General features: G+C 40.2%; 1 long non-coding RNA gene across 1 annotated transcript; it reads right to left on the bottom strand.

The window, feature by feature from the left end:
* Nucleotides 1-387: 387 nt before the first annotated feature.
* LOC140065783 (uncharacterized) lies at nucleotides 388-3,438 on the bottom strand. Its single transcript, XR_011848044.1, has 3 exons — nucleotides 3,325-3,438; nucleotides 2,755-2,803; nucleotides 388-563 (listed from the first exon to the last, which is right to left on the bottom strand). It is a non-coding gene; the product is annotated as an uncharacterized lncRNA (long non-coding RNA).
* Nucleotides 3,439-7,671: the final 4,233 nt, after the last annotated feature.

Here is a 7,671-nt window from a genome sequence, read left to right as displayed (position 1 = left end):
ATCGGACATATATAATAGACCAGAGCCTAAGGTAAATAGTGCCTTGGGATATCCCTACTTGGGCACATATGGAGGTAACAAACCGACCCCAAAATTTGGGCTAAAAAGGCTATGTCAATAAGAACATGTCCCAAAATAATGTGGGTAATAAAGAAAAGAGATTTGCACTGTACCGTAATGAAAATATGTGTATCCTCACCACAGGAGCTGTGCTATCTCGCCCACTAGAGGACAGATGAGAATTAAGCCCTAGAGGTCGGGATGTACTAGAGGTGCGAAGCGTATAGCTTCAAATATCCAAAAGGCAGAGGTCAAAAATACTGTAATATTGTGAGATGCAACTTAGAAAGAATTCTGCAAAAATCAATGATTCATATCGCCCCAAAACCTATGTTATATGATCTGCTACTCCATTATATATGTCACAAAAAACGCAAAAAGTATATAATGAAAATCATTTATTGATTGCATACAAAAATGAATAGTAGATGCCAAAGGAGAAATCCACATGTGGTGTCCAACATAATGTGAAGGTACAGTGATATGCAAGTGGGATACGTGATCTAGAAAAAAGAAGAAAGAAAACATGATTAGAGACATATGGTAAAGACACCATAACCTAAACCGAGGATCACAGAAGGCAAAAATGTAAGCGGCATAGTACGGCAAACCAATCACTTCAAAAAATTCCACTTGTCTTAAAGTCCACATTAAGACCGTTGGGTTTCAATGTGTTTAGTTTGAAAATCCATTCCAACTCACGTCTTTTAACAGTTTCATCCTATCCCCTCCTCTCCTCAGGGGCGGGATCCTGTCAATCAGACGAAATCTGAGTTGTCCCTCTCTGTGTTTACATTCATAAAAATGTTTGGGGACAGGGAGGTCTTTTCTACCGGCCCTAATAGTGTAGCGATGTTGGTTGATGCGGGTCTTAAAATCGAGGGTGGTTTCCCCGATATACCACAAATTACAAGGGCATTGCAATAAATAAATTACATGATCGGAGTCGCATGTGAGGTAATGTTTAATCTCATATGTGACATTGGTCACTGGATGAGTAAATCTGTCACCCTTAAGCATCATTGTACAATTAATGCAATGTCTACAAGGGAAACTGCCCATCTTCTGGGGGGCAAGGAAGGTTTGTCTAGTTTGCTTCTTAGGGCCTATATCGGCTTTCACCAGTTTATCTCTAAGGCTCGGCGTGCGTCTATAGGACAGGAGCGGTGGGGCATTAAATTCAGGGATCCTCGGGAAGGCATCTGACAAGATGTGCCAATTTTTGGAAATGATTCTACCTATCTCACTGCTCATCTGTGTGTAGGTTGACACAAAAGGTACCCGTTTGAGTTCCCTTTGTCTGGGTTTAGGTTCTAAGAGTTCCCTTCTCGTCATGTCCGAAACCCTGTCTTTGTGTTCCACTATGAGTGGTGTTGGGTAGCCCCGATCCCTAAACTTAGTAGCAAGTTCGTCAAAATTTTTTTGAAGATTGGACTCAAGTGAGACTATCCGGCGCACCCTAAGGAATTGGCTGTACGGGAGGGACCTTACCATCTTTTTAGGGTGGTTGCTACTGAAGTGTAATAAGTTGTTCTTATCTGTCGGTTTCACGTAAAGATCTGTCTGTAGAGTTTTCTCCTTCAGAACTACTTGTACGTCCAAGAACTATATCGTCTCTCTGGACCATACAAGAGTGAACTGAACATTCTCATCCACCCCATTGAGGAAATTTTGAAAAAGGAGGAGTTCATCCAATGTCCCCTTCCATATCAGGAAGATATCATCTTTGTATCTCCACCACTTCAGCACATTGCCGAAGTGGTGGGACACATAGACCGCATCCTCCTCAAAAACACTCATAAAAATGTTTGCGTATGTGGGGGCTACATTCGCCCCCATCGCAGTTCCCCTTAACTGCACGTAAAACGTGTCCTGGAAAAGAAAATAGTTGCATGTGAGTACCAGTTCCAAAAGTTGCAAAGCAAATTTAATTACATCGTCACCATAGTTAGAATTACAGAGTTTGCCCTTGACTGCAGCCAAACCTCTATCATGGCTGATCGACGTGTAGAGACTTACTACGTCGAAAGATGCCAAAATTACGTTATCATGTGATGTAACATCTACTGTATCCAATTTCTTCAAAAAGTCGGACGTATCCCGAATGTAGGAAGCAGTATTTATAGCAAACGGTCTCAGGAGTTTATCGAGAAAAATGGCAATAGTATTAAAAATCGAGCCCATACCAGCCACTATGGGCCTCCCTGGTGGGTTGACCAAGCATTTATGGATCTTGGGCAGTAAGTATAAGACAGGGGTGACCGGTTGATCCACCTTCAAATAATTAAACAAAGCATCGTCAATGAGATTGGACTCTCTGGCACTATCAAGCACACCACGGATCTTTCTAATAAATTCAAATTTTGGATCACAGTTCACCTTTTTATATACCAACTTGTCTGCCACCTGTCTCTCTGCCTCTTGAATGTAGGTCTGTTTGTCCATGACGACGACCGCACCCCCTTTATCAGCGGGCTTGATGATGAGGCCGTCGTCATGGACCAGACTTTGGAGTGCCTGCCATTCCCGAGTAGTGATATTCGGGTGTTTCAGCAAACCTAAGGTATTATCTTCCTTAACCCCTTGTATAAAGGAGTCAACAACTGTATTGATAGTATTAGGCACAAAATTGCTTTTCACATGTAAATCAAAATCTTTAAGCTTAAGTACAGATGGAATAGGTACATTACTCACACATAATGCAGATGTTCTCTCACTGAACCAGGTCTTCAATTTGATGGACCTAAAGAAATTTTGGAGATCAATTTCAATATTAAACCAGTCAATAGGTGCCGCTGGACAAAATGACAGCCCTCTGTTCAACAGTGAGGTCTGTTCAGCGGTTAGGATTTTTGAAGATATGTTTACAACTAATGTTTGTCCTTCTTTCTTGTTGCAACCTTGGATAGTGCCATTTTCTCTTTCTGGTTCCTTGTTTTTCCTGTATCGCCAATGTCGGGTCCCTCCTCGCCTTGTTGGTCTGTCCTTAGCGGTTGGGGACTTGGCCCAACGCCTAAAAAAAGAGTCCAAACTCGTGGACGATGCTCCTTGGTCTCGAATGTTGATGGTGGGGCTCTTGCCCTTGTTTTTACGTACATAATTATGTTGTTGTGGTGGACCTCGACTCGAGGGATCACACTGCCAGGAGTAGACGGTCCCCTTCTGATAGTCCTCCGCATCTCTGTTCCATTTTTGTCTTTTAGTACATTCTAATTCAGACTGTAATTTAGAGAGATAATTGGTGATTTTTTCTTTAAAGCTCACCTATGATATCAGTTACAGGCCTCATCTTTTTAAGTGGAACTTGCACAATTGGTGGCTGACTACCTATGTGTTGGACAAAATCGGAGGGTCAGCGGGGGTTAACACCTGTGCCAACCACAATCATATATGGTTGTAATCACTTTGACCCTAGCCAACTGCCATTAACATAATAGGCAGTTGAATCCCTTCCTCATATACTATAAGCTCTTGTGAGCTATTCTTTCATATGACTGTTATCACTCTGTAATGTCTTATTTATTTGTATATGTTCCCCAGAATCTGTAAAGCGCTACAAAATTTGATGATACTATATAAATAAAGATTATTATTATTTTTCCTGGGTCCTTACATTCTATATGCCATCTATAAGTGGCTATTTTGCGAGTTGCCCACACTTTTGCCCTTAAGTAAGATGGCGCTGTTAATTATATCACTTGCTTCCCATTGGATTATGGTGAATACCGGTCCCTGTAAAGTAAGGCATGTCTGCCCAATGACAGGCTGCTGCACTGACTGGAATAGACTGTAAGATAGATGCATGCGCAGTACTTGATAGAGAATGGCAAGTAGCGCTGCGTCTGTGACTACAATACACTGGGGCACATTTACTTTTCTCTCCCGTTGCGATCCCTGCTGTGCGATTTCTGGCAAGGATTCGGATCTTCCACGATTCACATAGCTTGTGCGCCCGATTTCCTGCATCCGTTGCTTCCTCTGCTGATGTCCTCTGGAGTTCACCTTCTTCTTCCTGGTGCATGTGAGTGCTGATCTCGTTTCGTTTTTAAATTCTGTGGTTTGTCCAAATCAATCGGTTGTCTGATGTCCACGTCCCCCGACTTGTGTCGCATGCAAGCCGGTGTGCAGGCCAATGCGCCACAATCCGATCGCGTGCACCAAAAACCCGGGGCAATTCAGGGCAAAACAGTAAAAAGTCGGGAAACTCTACGAAAATGTGGTGTTCTGTCCCGTAGTAAATGTGCCCCACTGTTTCTAATTACTATGGATATGTTATGAATTGTATGTATGTAAATTTAGATAATGTTATCGCATGATGATATTACTTTCCTTTATATATTAGCATGAAATGTTATCACTTTGCTTGAGAAAGGCTTCTGATAAGGAGCTGAAACATTGCAATACAGAATAAAGCAACCCCACTATATCAGATCATTTTGGAGGGCCGCCATTTTTCTGATTTATATTACAACAGACTAATCAGACCTTGGCTGAGCACCTACTGCCTTACAATGGTGAAGATGGACAAGTTTATTATATTGATATATGTCTGCATAAAAGAGCTGTCTTCCATTTTTATTGATTTGTGTACTGCTGTTGAACTTGGGGAATATGTAGATATTCAAGAACACGTTTTAAGGGAAGTTGCCATTTCTCTTTGAAGTTTCTAACACGTGAATGCCCACCTTTTCTTTCCACTATTATACAAATTCTCAATAGATTATCTTCTGAGCTGAATGAATCTGAATTACCTGACTATTTGATCTCTGTAGTGAATGGACAAAGAGATTATCTATGATTAAACACTTGATATGGTGTCATATATTATTAGCTTTGTCATGCAAAGCATCAGTAATGTTTACAGACAGTTCAGCAGTTGACCTATTTTTTCAGCTAAGATCCCTTCACATGATGTTGGGGGCGATACACATGTGCTTATTACCACCTATGTAGTAAATTGTGTCATAATGTTAAGATGTTCTTCATCATTGAGGTAATGCATGGCTGTCAGGTTATCAGTTCTCTCCACAATCACCCACCTGAGAAAAGTGGCATGTATGGCTCATTACCCTGATACCAGTCTCTTCTCAGAGCAAGCATCATTAAGATACCGAGTCTTACTGATTCTTGCCTTAGATCTTCTGACCTTTGACTATCAGGTTTTTTTTTTCATCTCTTTGATTCTTCTACTTTGATTACATCTAACAATTCTAGAAACTGAGTATTCGGGGTCTATGTGCAGAGGATATTGATCAGAGAACCTGTTTCCTCTGACTTTCTCCACTTTTTCTCACCTTTCAGACATTTACTATACAATTCTCATCACCTTGACATGCATTATTTCTTTGCTGACCCTTGCAGAACATCAAAAATGAACTTATTTCTTGATAGCTTGTAAGATATGAGGGATGCAACTGTTATTTATCAAATGTAGTGAAATCTGTACTGTGCGCAATTTGCCTCACTAATGTACAGGGTGCAGCAGATTATTGAATACCGGCGCACATAATCATTAAGCTGACGCCCCCTGCACTGCTCGTGAAGTGTGCACCAACAATTTTTTTGGAGCACCTTTAACATAGAGCGTGTGGCACAATTTTATCGAGTCGTAGTAATAAATTTGGTGCACGGTCCAAATCAGCACCGGTACACCCCTTTTAAGTGCAAAATTATGTGGAGGACACAGTGCAGACACGACACAAAACTGGCGCCAACACTTTAATAAATGTCAGCCACATTGTGTTTATATGTGTTTGTATATCCAGGTCATACAATTGTATGAAGCTGTGTCAATGTATATTTATATTCAGCATTACATCTGGCATATTGGGAATTTTTTTAACAATTATGATTCTGGTAGGATTGCTCAAAAAAGTTGCATAAATACATTGTAGAAAAATGATCAGGTGGTTTAGACAATTTTATGAAAGTAGTCATCAATCTCATGGACATGCACTGGGCTTTGTTTTGGATATCTCTAGTGCTATATGGTCTAGTAAATCTTGGTCAGTGCGACACATCATGGGAGACAACAAAAGCAGCCCTTACTTCCTTCAGGTGCGTTGGAACAGCAGTTATGTCTCTCATAACAGAGAAGAGATCAGAGGGAAATAACAACTCCTCCTAAAGCACCAATCCGGAGACTTCAGCAATTTCTATGAATGGCCTATCTTAGGATACATCATATACAACTGATCTGATGGGGCTGACAAACTGCCCCTGATCTAATCGTCATTTTGGATCTTCTACACCACTGCCTGGAGTCACAAGCACATGACAACTCTTTCCGATGTTGATGCCATAACTGCACACTCGTATTGAAGTGTATGGGAGCTGAGCCTGCAGTAAAAACAACTAAAAAAATCAGATTAAATGATAAGCAAAAGCTTTGTCTCTCTGCTGTAAATTAGTAAAATATATGACCTAAGGACGGATTAAGGTTAAATTGGACCTTGGGCTGGTGGAAGAATGTGGCACCCCTACAGTATACTGCTTCAACATGTTTGTTGCCATTTACAGTAACAATACTTATAACAGCAGAACCAAGTTTGCAACAATGATACAGTATCTAAACCAAACTTATTTCATACATAAAACCGAAACAAGTAGATACATTACCATAATTACACTTATTACATAGATACAGTAACAGTAAAGATTATTACATAGATACTACATGGATACAGTACCAGAATCAATTTTACATTGCTAGATGCAAGATGCAAGATTACTATGTAGATAAAGGACCAGAACCAAAATATTCTATAGATATTTTTTAGGAATCAAGTGTACTACATAAATATGTTACCAGAACCAAGATTACTACATAGTTATATTACCAGAACCAAATCTACTACACAGAGACAAGACTGGAAGCAAGCTTACTACATATATATGTGCATACCAATACTTAAATTACTATATGTTTCCAAAACATCAGTTTGTATCCATTTTATATAACCTTGAATGTTAAATATTACCTCTTTGTCAGTGCCTTTTAATAATAGAAAAAATAGTGCAGCAGCTCATCTTTTCGCCTTTTTTCCCCAGTATTTATACCGGATGGTAAATGGAAGGTCTATTAAAGTCTATGGAGAATTGAAGGTGAACAGAAGACCTTCCGTTCACCATCTGGTTTTAGTTTTCATTACACTCTCCTAAGATGGAGAGTGTAACGGAAAGGCGGGCACAGGTGTGAACTGGACCTAAACCATGAAGAAATTGTGTCAGTTGTCCATGCATGCAATCGGTAATGAGCACCTTCTGTTTTGCATTGTTTAAATGCAAGACACTGGGTTATGGTTTCTAAATGCAAGGTAAATGCAAAGTTTGAACGCAGCCTAGAGGTACTGAATGCAGTATTTTTTTGTTTTTTATATTTTGACAAAATCTACTGCATATGCTCCTTGTGGAGCCTCTACTGCAGATACATTGCAATGTACATTGTACTACATATGATACAAGACACAAGCACAGAATACACAACATATACTCAATAAAACTTGAACCATACATCCATAAGGCTACATTCACACACATGTATGGGGGACGTATATACGGCCGATATACGTCCCCCGTACACTTCTATGGGGTCACAGCCCTGTATGGGAA

Source organism: Engystomops pustulosus, chromosome 6 (assembly GCF_040894005.1).
Source record: "Engystomops pustulosus chromosome 6, aEngPut4.maternal, whole genome shotgun sequence".
Taxonomy (NCBI): Eukaryota; Metazoa; Chordata; class Amphibia; order Anura; family Leptodactylidae; genus Engystomops; species Engystomops pustulosus.
The sequence above is the reverse complement of the archived record's forward strand: the minus strand, read 5'-3'. Positions and strand labels throughout refer to the sequence as shown.